This window comes from Sciurus carolinensis, chromosome 1 (assembly GCF_902686445.1).
Source record: "Sciurus carolinensis chromosome 1, mSciCar1.2, whole genome shotgun sequence".
Taxonomy (NCBI): Eukaryota; Metazoa; Chordata; class Mammalia; order Rodentia; family Sciuridae; genus Sciurus; species Sciurus carolinensis.
This window is the reverse complement of record NC_062213.1, coordinates 96,142,750-96,156,778: the sequence shown is the minus strand read 5'-3', so window position 1 is coordinate 96,156,778 and position 14,029 is coordinate 96,142,750. Positions and strand designations below refer to the sequence as shown.

The 14,029-nt window shown below is 41.0% G+C and overlaps 1 pseudogene; it reads right to left on the bottom strand.

Moving 5' to 3' along the window:
* Window positions 1-10,587: 10,587 nt before the first annotated feature.
* On the bottom strand, window positions 10,588-12,320 carry LOC124965009 (eukaryotic translation initiation factor 2A-like; annotated as a pseudogene).
* Between the last annotated feature and the right edge of the window lie 1,709 nt (window positions 12,321-14,029).

Sequence of the window (14,029 nt, the reverse complement as noted above, 5' to 3'; positions counted from 1 at the left end):
TCCTTCACCCCATCCTTTATGATGAATCAGTAAACATCAGTGTTTCCCGTCACTCTGTGAGCTGCCGTAGCAAATTACCAAACATAAGGAGAGGGTTGAGAGAACCCACAATTGTACTCCAAAGCATTTGGAGTGCAGGTGACTCAGGAGCCCACTACTCACAGTTGGCATCTGAATTGTTAGCATCTTGTGGGACTAAGCCCTTAACCTGTGGAATCTGGTACTAATTCCAGGTAGATAGTGTCAGAATTGAATCAAATTGTGGGGCACCCAGATGGTGTTTGGACAGTTGGACAACTGATTGGGGACGGAGCATCACAAATACACTGTCAGAAGTGAGGTATTGTGTGAGCAGAGAAAAAGAGTATGTTTTCCTGTATGTTCTCTTTTTATAAATTTTGCCTGCTTTGCAGTGAGCATTTCTGATCTACATATTCGTGTATCTTTTTCAGCCTGGAAACTTTCTATGTTATAGTTACTTCTGCTCTATTTATGCTGATCCCTTCCCAGGAACAGCTATACCATAGCAGATAGTGCTGTGCTTTAGGATCTAGATACAGAAACACCTCCACCAAGCTCTGTGATCTCCTACCTCAGCCTACCAAGCCACTGGGATTACACCACCACGCCCCACTTAGCTGCTTCTTAATCTTCCTAAACCTGGTTGCTCTTGTGGGGAAAAAAGGGTACTAATACCTTGCAAGGATTAAGTGTGATGTTTGCAAAGTGGTTAATATATGACTGGTACCTGAAAACTTATCAGGTTGCAAGGTACCTAGAGTTTTACTTTCCTGTTCAAAATAAAATAGAAGAATAAGGAGGAGGAGGAGCAAAGAAAAAACTCTTTTATGATTATAACTTCATATGTGCTTCATCTTAATTTCTTCTTGATACTTAATCCGCATGGTTGGAATAATTGTTTTTAATTTTTCTCTCTGTCAAGAGTTATGTTCCTACTCAGTTCAGTGGCATACACCTGTAATCCCAAAGCTCGGAAGCTGAGGCAGGAGGATCACAGGTTCAAAGCCAGCCTCAGCAACTTAGTGAGGCCCTAAGCAACTCAGCAAGACCCTGTTTCAAAATAAATATTAAAAAGGCCTGGGGATGTGGCTCAGTGGTTAAGCACCCCTGGGTTCAATCCCTGATGGGGAAAAAAAAAAAAAAAAGAATGATGATCCCAGTCACACAGGAGCCTGAAGAAGGAAGCTCCCAAGTTCAAGATCAGCATGGGTGACTTACCAAGACCTTGTCTCAAAATAAAATAAAAAAGTCTGGTGATACAGCTCAATGGTAGAGTGCCCCTGGATTCAACACCCAATATCAAAAGAAAGAGAAGAAAGAAAGAAAGAAAGAAAGAAAGAAAGAAAGAAAGAAAGAAAGAAAGAAAGAAAGAAAGAAAGAAAGAAAGAAAGAAAGAAAAAAAAAAAAAAAAAGAAAGAAAGAATGTTAAGATGTTGTGACCCTTCACATAATCCATTTTTTGTAATGCAAATAATTTCGTCCTCTAAATTGTGCAATGGCTGGGCATGGTGGTCACACCTGTAATCCCAGCAACTCAGGAGGCTGAGGCAGGAGGATCACAAGTTTGAGGCCAGTCATAGCAATAAAAAAATAAAAAAGTCTGGGAATGGGTTCAGTAATTAAGTGCCCTGGGTTCAATCCCCAGTACCAATACACACACACACACACACACACACACACACACATATACGCACCATGAATATTTGTGAATTCTAATGTTAATCATATCTACTAATATAACAGGATAATTCACATGGAAGATGCTATAGCTGTAGAGAAAGTTGTTTAAGATTCATTATTATTGGATTTTACTATTGTTATTATTACTGGGTTTTTTTGTTATTGTTTAGGGGGTTCTGGAGAACCTGGGACTGTTTCTTTTTCGTTCTTCACACCAAAAAGGAACCCTGCACCAGCCTCATCTGTGCTGATCACCCAGGCATGCTGTGACTAATATCTGGGAAGCTTAAAAGTCAGTCGGAGCAACTACTGTTATTGCTACAATGACATGCCATTTTTTCTCTCTTGCAACTACTTCCTGCCCTATTGTTCTGTGGGAGCTGTATTCTCTTATTAGATAAAGGAAGATTGGAAAGAGCAGAGAGTTCAGAGCCCTGGCTACCTCATGTTAATAGGAAGAAAAACATAGAAATCAAATCAAATTAAATAGACCACAAAGAATTGTCCATTGAAGGAATGGAGGTATAGAGCACTTTCCTAGCATCCCCAGCACCACCAAAAGAAAAAAGAAAAAGAAAAAGATGGTAGGGTTGATAATAACCCTGGTAACTCTGTAAAACAGGGAAACTCCTTCTTTGCCTACATGAGAGGAAGAAAGGAAGGACTACCCTTCTAAGCACCCATGCCCAGCGAGGTGTCTGGCCTCCATCTTGCATGTAGGCTGTTGGAGGAGGAGGCTCCACACAGGTGGGAGGATGGGAGGTTTCATGGTTGGTGACATGTCCAAGTCCAGTGCCACCCTCCTGCTGGGGTACTCTCTGCTCCTGCCTTGTCTGACACCCCATATAAACTCTCTGGCTTAGAATTGTATATGCTTCCAAATCTTGATTAGCTTGCATCTTTGCAAACCCTGCCTGGGTTTTTTTTTTTTAAAGTGTCAAAAAATAAATAAAATAAAATAGTGCCAAAATTGCAATGCCCATATTTTTTTTCTGTTCCTGCATTAAGCACTTCCACTAAAGCTGCAGTGAGTCGGGTCTGTGCCTGGATAGTGAGATGCTCCAGGAGTGGCTCATTGAAGCCCAGAGGAGAATCAGATCACAAAGGGAGGGGCTGGTGTTGTGTCTCAGTGGTAGAACCCCAGCCTAGCACATGTGAGATACTGAGTTTGAGCCTCAGAACCACATAAAAATAAATAAAAACTAAAGGTATTATGTCCATCTACAACTAAAGATATACATTTTTTTAAAAAAAAATTTAAACCACAGAGGGACCCCCATCCCCTATCTGTAAGCCCTCCCAGAAGCAGACCTTTTAGGACATCAGTTCTCAAAGCGTGTCCCCCAGAACCATAGCACCTGAAAAGTTGCTACATATACAAATTCTCAGTCCAGCAGTCTTGCTGTATTAGGAAACTCTGGCAGTGGGGCCCAATGATTTGTATTTTAACAAGTAGTTTGGATGATTCCAATGCATGCTCAAGTCTGGGGACTACTGCTCAGAAGCCAGGGTCCTCCCACATTTTCACAGGCTGCAGAAACTGTTCAAAGACAGAAGAGTGGTGCATTGCCCCTTGGCCCTTTATTTGTGTTCAGTGCCCATCGGGCTGGATAGTATAAAGATGTTGTCTTTCTCCCTCTCTTCATGAGCCATTTCACAAGAATTTGTGGTTTCAGGGGCCATGGTCAGGTACCTGTTAAACTAGAAGCTCTCATTTAAGTTTCACAGCAGCTTTGTGGGATGGCAATACCATCCCTGTAATGTACAAAGCTGCCCCCCCCTTTCCAGTGCAGCCATTATCCCTGCCTCCCAACCACTTGTCAATCTGTGAACATCCTAGCTAGCTATTGGTTCATCAGTCAGCTTGCAAGTATCCTTCTCCGTTATTGGTCCCCTGTTAGCCCGGTGGAATTCAACTGCTTCACTGTAGCTACCCCGCCATCTTTTCTCTCTTGCTTTCTCTCCCCCGACTCACTTTCTTTCTCCTCGCTTTCCACTCTCTCTAGCGCGTGCCCTTTCTCTTTCCTTTCTCTTTTCCTCTCATTTTCTCTCTTACCCTGCAGGGAGACACTCTGTTTGCTCCCTTATGTGACTTCCCTTTCGTGGGATTCCTTACAATCCCCATATTTTAGGTGAAGAAACTAAGTCTCAAAAAAGTATCTGCTTTTCTAAGTCTAAATCCAACTCCCTGCCTCCTGCAATGCCATGCTACCTACCAGGTCTACCCCCTCACCTGGATGTGCATCTGAGACCTGCCACCAGCCCTGAGCCATGTGCACCAGCACCTCACTTTTCTCTCAGTGTCTGTTTCCTCACCTGAGAAATAGGGGTAACTGGGTGAGGTGGCACACATCTGTAATTTTAGATAATTGGGAGACTGAGGCAGGAGGACCACAAGTTCAAAGCCAGCCTCAGCAAATTAGTGAGGCCCTAAGCAACTTACCAAGATCCTATCTCTAAATAAACAATAAAAAGGGCCAGGAATGTGGCTCAGTGGTTAAGCAACCCTGGTACCAAATTAAAAAAAAAAAAAAAATCAAAGGAAAGGAAAATAAAAAGAGAGGTAAACCTGACTTGATCTGCCCAACCCAGCTACAGAGTCATTTTAAGAAACAAGAGGGGAAAGAGGACATTAATAGAGTATTAATTTCTTATCCTCAGTTGCATAAGCATGTGGCAGGAAGAGGGGGCATGAAAACAGAAACCCAAAGTGTGGGGTGGTCATCAAGGGTCATGTGCCATGACAGGGTTTGAATGTGGGGTTCCTAAAGGAATATCTTAGTCAGGACTCCGCTGCTGAGAAGAACAAGCTTGTCTCAACTAAGAGTAGCTTCAAGAAAGACAAAAGAAAGAAAGAGAAAGAGAGAGAGAGGAAGGGAAGGAAGGAAGGAAGGAGAGAGGAAGGGAGAAGAGGAAGGAAGGAAAGAAGGAAGGAAGGAAAGAAGGACTGAGAAACACAGGGTTAAGTGCCAAGGCTCAAATGATGTCGCCTGGTTTCTAGACGGATGGATGAATCCATAAATCTCTCTGTCTTTTTTGGAAGATCTCAGTTGAATCCATAGATCTCTTTTTTGGAAGATCTCACTCTTTGCACCTTAAGAGGCCTTCCTCCATGAGGGACAGGCAGTCCCCGGCTTGTCATCCACATGTAGCAATCCCAGAGGAAGTTTCCTGTTGCAGAGCGGGGAGTCCCACGTCCCACGTGGATAAGGCAGATGAGGCGAAGCATTTCGGTCATAGGACAATGGTACCACCAATCAATTAATTATTAATAAACTTATCTAATAAATAAACACAAGAGCCAATACTCTTTTCAAGGAAGGGAATGTAACAGATCGGGCCATACCAGATCTGGCCTCCCACAACAAAATGGAGAACCCCACTTTCACCTTTACTTACAGTTACACAGGTAAAGGGGCCCAGACCAGGAGGGGCTTCTTCTGTGAGGAACAGGGTGGGGTGGAGTTAGGGAAGCCATTTGCTTAGAGAATTAGCATCTCCACAGGCAGTGAGCCACTCCATATAGGGCCACCTACTCCCTGGCGATCTGGAACAGTCTCTCATGACTGCCAGTTCCTGGGAGTCAGACCTCTGTATCCCACAACTCAGTCAAGTCTGATTCTGCTAGACATGCATGGCTCCCACACAGTTTCCTTCCCCTAGCTTCCTTCCCCCAGGAAAGAACTCTGACTGGCCCAATTCAGGTCGTATGCCCACTCCTTCAGCAAGCACTGTAGCCAGGTGACAATATCCACAATATTTGGATCCAAGGCTTGGAGAAAAGAGCACTCTGACATTTCATTTATGTACAATTGGTATTTATTGCAAAACATCCAGAGAACTCATGTTCCTCAGAACATTCCAGAAGTCAAGCTGGAGGATGTTTGCTGCACAGTCTCCCCAGTTTTCCCTAGTGTTCTTGGTCCTGTCTTACTGAAACTCCAGCAGTTACTTGACATGGTTCTAAAATCACGTTTAGGAAACCACATCACCTGGACCAACCTTCAGGTTAACTATGAATGCCTTCTTGCTCTTTCACCCATGTTGGTAGAAGTACCTTGCAAAGAGTCAGCCACTATCTGTCAGTTGCCTCCTGTGCTACAAGGCTCAGAGCAGTGCAAACAAGAGGCTTGGCCAGGGCCCATGGCACAAGGGAACAGGGTTCTTGGGTCAGCTAGATGTGCATCATGTGTTCACGCTGTGGAAAATACAAGTAAGGCAGTTTAATTGGGAGTACCACCAGAACAACATGGAAATGGGGAAAATGGTTCCACAAGGAACACCGATGAGGTATCAGAATGGGGAAGAGATACTAGTCAGACATATACAAATGAAAATGAATGCAGGAATGATACCAAGGACCAACTAGTGAGACCAGGGCAAAGGGCAGGTAGTTGATTATCAAAGAAAAGGAAATGGATAGATAACATTCCCCATCACCTCTGGAGGAGGGGAAAGATCACACTTTACAACACAAGCAATTACCCCCCGCCCCAAGGCTCTCTTTCTGTGTTTTGGTCGGCTTTTCGTCATGTAGGCGAGAAGAAAGGAAACCTAAAATCTATAAAGGGACAAGACACCCCCACTCCCTCAGGTACCAGCTCTGGACTCCCTCTTCTTTGGAGGAGTCTCTCTCTCTCTCCCTCTTTCTGTTCTGTTTCTTAAATAAAATTTACATTTTGCTCTTGCCTCGGTGTTTCTTTGGTGTTTACTCTTCAACACCAGGGGAACAAAAACCCGATCCTGATTTTCAAGACCTGTGTGAGATGGGGGCTCATTCAGGATTGTCACTGAGGTAAGTTCCTCACACCCCACATTTTTCTGAGGTGTGTCTTTCTCCCTTTTTCTTTCTTTCTAGAGGATATAATGGACACCTGTTGGTGTCCATTTAATTATATAATTAAATGCAGTTAGTGCAAGCTACCATTCTACAAGACTCAGGTGACAGGATTCATGGCCCAGGTGGTTCCTAATCACCTGTCCTGCTGGTCAGGCATGTTGGGTTCTGCCAAAACTGTTTCTCACTGTCCTATCCAGGCTCAGAGTGTGTCTGGCATCAGTATATAGTGTCCCTAATCCCAATTTGCCTTTAGATGCATGGAGAGGAACAAAGGGTTGAAACACCTGTGAGATTCTGGCTATGGCACTCCCCAGTGAACCTCAAAGATTTCTTCCCTGACCTCCTCTCCCAACAGGGTATCTTATGTTGACTAGCCCATCAAGCAGTGCTGTGCAAAAGCCCCAGTAACACATACACCTTTGTATGAGCCATACTACAGTCTCCCAGACTTTCTCCTCCTGAGCACTTCCCTCCCCTTGATGATCAGACTCTAGCCTTTGAGAGAGGAACATTTTACATGGAGTGGTTCCTAAGGAAAAGCCTGGCTTCCTTTTGTTCACACATTAAACGTTTAAAAGTCTGTAGGGATTCTCCTCATTGTTCTTTCTGTGCTCCTGTGTGCTCCACTAGCTTCTTTGACTGCAAAAAGGGAGATTTATACCCACAATCTTTCAATTCACCTTTGGCTTAGATTCCTTGGGGAAAGGGGTGTTAAATATTCAGCAACCACTAGATGTCCTCCTCACCCTCTGGAGATTCCTTTGGCCCGCGGCAAGTATGAACTATGCCAGCCTTTATAAATAACGTTCTTCTGCTGCCAAACATGGTCTCAATAACAAGCTTTTCAATAGAGAATCATGGCCGTCAGAGAGAAATGTAAATTTTAATGCCATTCTACAGTTTAGTCTGTTCTCTAAAATGGAAGGAAATAACTCAAGGTTCTTTTGTGCAGACCTAAGAACTTAGACTTTATTTTAAAAACCCAAATTGTGCCAAATGTAAATTAGATTCAATTATGATCCTCAATTCTAAGTGAGGCCCAATCCTCTCCCCCACCCCCAGAATCTCATTAACTAATGGTAGGCTCATAGATAGATCAGGATTCATTACAAAAAAAGAGTCCCATGTTCTCCCAGGGATTACAAGTCACACAGTAAGGGTGGATGATCCAGAGGCTTGCATCTTTTTCATGGCGACCCATGAAAAAGCACAGAGGTTATGGCCACACTGGTGAGGCATCAGTTAAATCCAAAGGTCATGCATTGAAGGAGGGGCAGAAACTGCTCACCACTAGAGGCTCTAGGAGCTAGAGATTCCAATATTAGGGAGACATTCCCTAACCAAAGAGACAGGGGCTCAGTGCTTCTGTTCCCTTTCGTTTGGTTATTTTTTTTGTTCAGAGGGGAACCTCATCCTCAAGTATTAAAAGTATTAATAGGAGATGATGTCTCATAATTTTCTGCATCCAAACCTGGCCTGACTAACAACTGGGGGAATGAAAAATGGTCTCCAGAGGAAACATAAACTATAATACCACACCTTAAGAGATTGATTTTACAAAAGAAAATGGTTAAGATGTCCTATAAATGAGATTTGGCCTCTCAAGCCCAGAACAGTAGCTTCCCTTACTTCTTAGCTTCTGCCAGACCTCTTTCTCCAAGGTTTGCATCTGAAAGGTAAATGGCATAGGCAATTATCCAATTTTGGTTTGAGACGAAAGAAAAAAAGGTGTCACTTTTAAGTTCAAGCTGTGGTGGGACCTAACCTGCTCTTACACCCTACCACCCTGCTTTCTTAAAAGTTCCTCCCTAAACACTACAACACAGGGAGGAAAATGGAAGATCTCATATACAAGTATTCTTTACCTTGAGAATCTTTACCTGAGGATTTTAGGACTCTTGTATTCTTCAAAATCTGTAATGACTCACAGTCTAAGCCAAAAGTGCACTCTGATCTGATACAGATGTTCTGCATGATCCTTTTCTAGAGTAATTATGGCCATATCATTTTATATTAGAAACCCTGTTTTTCAAATTTCTGTATTTTGAGCTCATGGTTTCATGGTGAATTCACATTTTATCCTGTGCATCTCAATTTTTTTTAATATTTTTCCATTAAAAAAAAAAGTATTCCATCTTACTAAAGTGACTAAAGTGGAGTAATTTGTCTAAATTCAGAAGTTTCATGAAGATCGTTTCAAAATGTGAATTTAAAAAGGAATCAACAACTAGGAAAAGAGACATAAGAAGGTTTTAGGCATGGAAATATATTTTAGTATAAAAGTAGAAGAAAAAAGAAATGTTTCTAGATGAGAAAGTCTTGCGTGGTAAAATAAAAAGTTATAGAATGTCTAAGTATGTTGCAGAAGGTTTGTGTGTATTAAGTTGACTATAATTGGTACAATCAGTAAAGCTATTCAGTAAAGTTTTTCAAAGATTTCTCCTAAGGTCAAATATTCATATACTTGGGGCTGGGGAGATAGCTCAGTCAGTAGAGTGCTTGCCTTGCATGCACAAGGCCCTGGGTTCAATCCCCAGCACCCAAAAAAAAAAAAAAATTCATATACTGATATATACAAAACTTCAATCTTCTATGTGTTAAAGTAACAAGAATTTCCACAAACATTAATCTACTCTTATCCAACAAGGTAATTTCTTGTGTCTGTTAAGTTTTATTCTTTAGAGAAATTAGTCTTAAAGGAATAAGGGTTTGTACAACTCTGGTTAAGCAACAGCTGTTATTTTTAGAGTACTACACTACACTACAAATTTTGAATTTTTCTTTAAAAGCTAAACTTAGTTAATATAAGAACATCAGTGTGACTGTGGTGCTGTTACTGGCTTCTTTGTAGATTAGATTTTCTTTTTTTAATATTTTTTAGTTGTAGATGGACACAGTATCTTTATTTTATTTATTTATTTTTATATGGTGCTGAAGATCAAACCCAGTGCCTCACATGTGCGAGGCAAGCGCTCTACCACTGAGCCACAATCCCAGCCCCTAGACTAGATGTATTTAAATCTTCCAAGTATACAAGTCTTTAAAATATAAGGTTTACAAAGTCCAAATGTTCTGATATGCAGATGCTGACTCACAATGGGGGGTGGTTCACAGGATTGGACAGGAGGGAATAAAGGGAAGGAAGGGGCATGGGAATGGAAAAGATTGTAGAATTAATCAGACATAACTACTCTGTTAATTTCACTTTAAATTTTTCTCATAAACTTTAAAATTATTGTCTATTAGTACCTTACAGAAATACAGCTTCTAATATAACAACCAGTGTTAATTTGAGATAACAGACCATCACCCTTAAAATAGAATATAAGACTGACTTCCAGCACTAATACTGACCCAAATTTAAAAAAAGGGGTAAGTAACCATAAAGTTATAGACATTAAAGTTAAAGCCCAGTACTCCTATTTTAAGACTGGTGAAACTGGCTTGTTGCATGTTTAAAACTAAAACTTGGAGACTAAAGTTAAGAAAGTAAAAGGGCCATGGAAAAATAGTCAATATTTGACTCTTACCCTCTGAAGTCAGCTCAAATCCAGGGAACAAGGGGACTTCTCTAAGGGCTTTGCAACTCTAAGTCAAATGACCTCCCAATTAGGGGGACCAATGAGATCCTGGAGAACGGAAAGCCAACAAATGCACATGCTACAAAAAAGAGGGTCATTGGAGGAAAGTATCACTGATTCTTCCAAGGGAATCCACATAGTCAACAAGACTCTGACCTATCCTGGCAGATGAAACTAAAGGAACTAAGAGGCTTCTCCCAATTTCCCAAGAGTGACCTGCCTCCCCCACCAAAGAAACTCAGTCAACTTTTTTTTTTTTTTTTTTTGGTACTGGGGACCGAACCCAAGGCCTTATGCTTACAAGGCAAGCACTCTACTGACTGAGCTATCTCCCCAGCCGCCAGTCAACTCTTAATAATAGACAGGTACAAAGTCAATTTGACCAATATGGGTTTTTGTTTGTTTGTTTGCAGGATATAGAAGTCAATTTAACAGACATTAATAATTTCATATATATTTGGACTCTTGCATAACTCATTAAAATCACAGACCAGCATTAAATATGGGCACATGGATATTCCATGAACACCAATGGGTTTGACAAAATGTATTTGCACTGGTTTATGATAATCACCTTACTTTGAGTGAATCTTTAAATAATCCAAATCTTCCATCTCCTGGAGAAGGGTTTTCTCTTTTTGAATTTTCTCCATTTGATTTTTTTTCTAGATGTCTTCCAGCTGCCATTTGTTCTTTTAGTTGTTCAATAGCTTTCAGTTTCTTCTTCAGGTTCTTAATTTTTTTTTGTCTACTTCAGGATCACCAGAAGTTGACTGAGAGTGAGCGTTTCATGATATGCTCTGTGGAGCAGGAGTAGATGCCAAATCTGGACTCTGGTCATTTTTTTGCTTCCTGCTTAGCAGCTTTCTTAGCTTCATGCTTCCTTTGATTTTTAAGGGCTGTTTTTGATAATGGCTTATCATGTCCTGGTTGTGGCTTCATATTCTAAAGTGGTTCTTCTTCATGCAGCTTGGAATTAGTGATTGGTTTATTTCTTAAAGCTGAGATCTGTAAGGTATTGCAACTTTAGGTTCTCACTGGGCACTTCACTTGGAACTGCTTAATAAGTTATTCTTTCTGCTGGAAATATTCTATTCAGAAATGGCTGCCAAGAGCCCTGCCACAATTCTGCATTTGATGGCACATCAAATAGAGACAGTGCAGTGCCAAATCTTATACCCATTATTAACATGTAACCTGGGAACACATGTGGCTGTTAAAATAGTCTCATCATCGAGGCACCAAGCAAAATATGTACAATCAGAAGCCACGTGTTTAGAAACAAGTTTGTAGTTTTTTAGTATCCCACACTTTCATTTGTCCCCTCAGATTTCCAAATCCAGCTAGGACTAATATATATCCATGAGGGCTGACATAGGCTGCATGGCAAGGCCCAGTCCCAAATCAAACACTGGATTACATTTCAAGTTGAAAATTGTTGCCTTGGCAGGCATAAAACTATAAACAGCACAAAACTTGGTCAAGCTAGAATTCTAGAATTCCACACTACATCATAAACGGGGCCTTTTTTTTTTTGCTAACTGCACTGCAGTGCTCTCTCCATTTGTTGCAATGTAGTGCAATTTGTTCTCCATAGTATGAAGCTCCTATCTTGTCAACATCTGTACTAACTATCACCAACACATCAGTAGCTTTTTTTAATCCATGGTACTGTAACTTTATCAGCTTTTAAGAGACTTTTATTGTCTAAAGCTGCTTGAAGTCCAGCAAAGTTGGGATACTGATATAATCTAACAAAGGGGCACCTTTATTTCCTGGAACATAACAGCCACCTTATAAAGTTGTGGCCCAGGTGATAAACAAATTTTTTGCAAATGTAATTTATTTATAATTGTGTCAAAATTGTCTTCAAAGAAGTGAACTTCATTGTTAACATTTCGGGCATGAATAACTTCATTTTCTGACAAGGATGGACACCAATTTTGCATTGTTTTCTGTATGAAAGATTTCAAACATGTCCCAGTTTCCACCTCATAAAGCTGCAGGTTGGAAATACAGCTGTGCTATCTTGAGAAGTTTTCTCCATTGCCCCAGGCAAATATGGTTCCCTCCTTACTAAAGTCGTAGACTTTCCATTTTCCCCATATTCCCTTGGAAACACTGTGCTTTCTGTAAAACGTGGTGGCCCTTTCACCTTCTGATCCTAGGACTGTCAACAGAGGCATGGATAGCACCATCTTATCCCAGAAAAAGGGACCAGTTTGGTCTAAACTCCTAGCAAAAACTTTTATAACTAAAGTACAGCCACACCTGGGCATTTAAAAGAAAAGACAATAGTTCTTTTAATGTAACTTAAGATATACACTTGTGCCCCCACCAAGAGTAAGACTAGAGGCTATAAAAGAGGAATTCTTAGGATTACTGCTTAGCAGCTTTCTTAGCTTCATGCTTCCTTTGATTTTTAAGGACTATTTTTGATAATGGCTTATCATGTCCTGGTTGTGGCTTCATATTCTAAAGTGGTTCTTCTTCATGCAGCTAGGTATCTTAGGATTACCTGATAACTATCGAAAGACAATCAGAGTCAGAAGGATTTTTAGTCAATTTAAGACCTACAAATTCTCCTAACCTCCTACATAGGCAGACTTGATCTATTTACTAGCCCTGAGTGACAGAAATAAAGGAATCTCTACCAAACACAGAATATATGCCAATAGAAAGATATTTTACAAAAAGAAGATGGCATTAGATATCTTAACTACATCTTATGGAAGCATGTTACATTATAAAAACTAAGTGTTGTGTTCACATTCCTGATAACTCTGGAAATGTAACTAATATCCTTAAAGATTTACATTCCCTGAAGGAACTTTGGATGGTGTAGAGGAAAAAGGGGTGAGAGGAGGTGGGAGACATAAAGATAATAGAATGAAACAGACAGCATTACCCTATGTATTGTATGATTACATTAAAGGTGTGAATCTACATTGTGTACAACCATAGAAAGGAAAAGTTGTACCCCATTTGTGTACAATGAATCAAATGCAGTCTGTAAAAATAAAAAAGATTCTTAATTAAAAAAAAAAAAAAGATTTACATTCTCAAATAGAGGCCATGTCCTCACTGGCCTTGTTATGGGAACAACTTCTTAGCTCTCCAACCTCCTGGTGAAAGATTACTGGTTTCTGTCATCATCATGATATTCATTGACATGTTCCAGATGCTATGACATTTATTTTGTATGAATCACATTTCAGTACTCATGTCTTTTTGTTTCTCTCACAGAAGCACCCACATCTCAGATGACTTTACAGCCTGTTCTTCCTGAACTAGACTTTTACGACGGACCCCTTGACTGACCCAAAACACTCCTAAAAGAGAAACCCAAACTGCTTGCCCCACATCAGCCCTCTCTCAGTCTGAAGCAGCCAGAGCAGTCATTCATTTCCCTTTACAGCAGTAAGAGAAGGGGGAATGAGACCAGAGCCAAGGACACATAGCTAATTATTTAAGAAAAGGCAATGAATAGAGAACACTCCCCTTCACCCAGTTGCCAACACCTCCAGAGGAGGAGAAGGATCGCACTTTCCAACACAAGCAATCATCCCCTGTAAGACTCTCTTCCCACCTTTTGGTCACCTTTTGGTCATGTAGGCAAAGGCTCTGGACCTCTTCCTCTCTGGAGGACTCTCTCTCTGTGTTTCTATCTCTGTCTCTCTCTCTCTCTCTTTCTCTCCATCCCTCCCTCCCTCTGTTCTGTTTCTCAAAGGAAATTTACTTCTTGCTCTTGCTGCTGTGACTTGTTTGAAATAAATCACCTGCTCAGTCTTGAAGCAAGACATGGAACTTTATTCTCCGTGGCAGATGGAAAGGGCAGCAAGCAAGTCATCTCTGCAACCTTTGACCCTTTGTAGAAGGTAGGGTACATTTTAAAGCTAAAAACCAC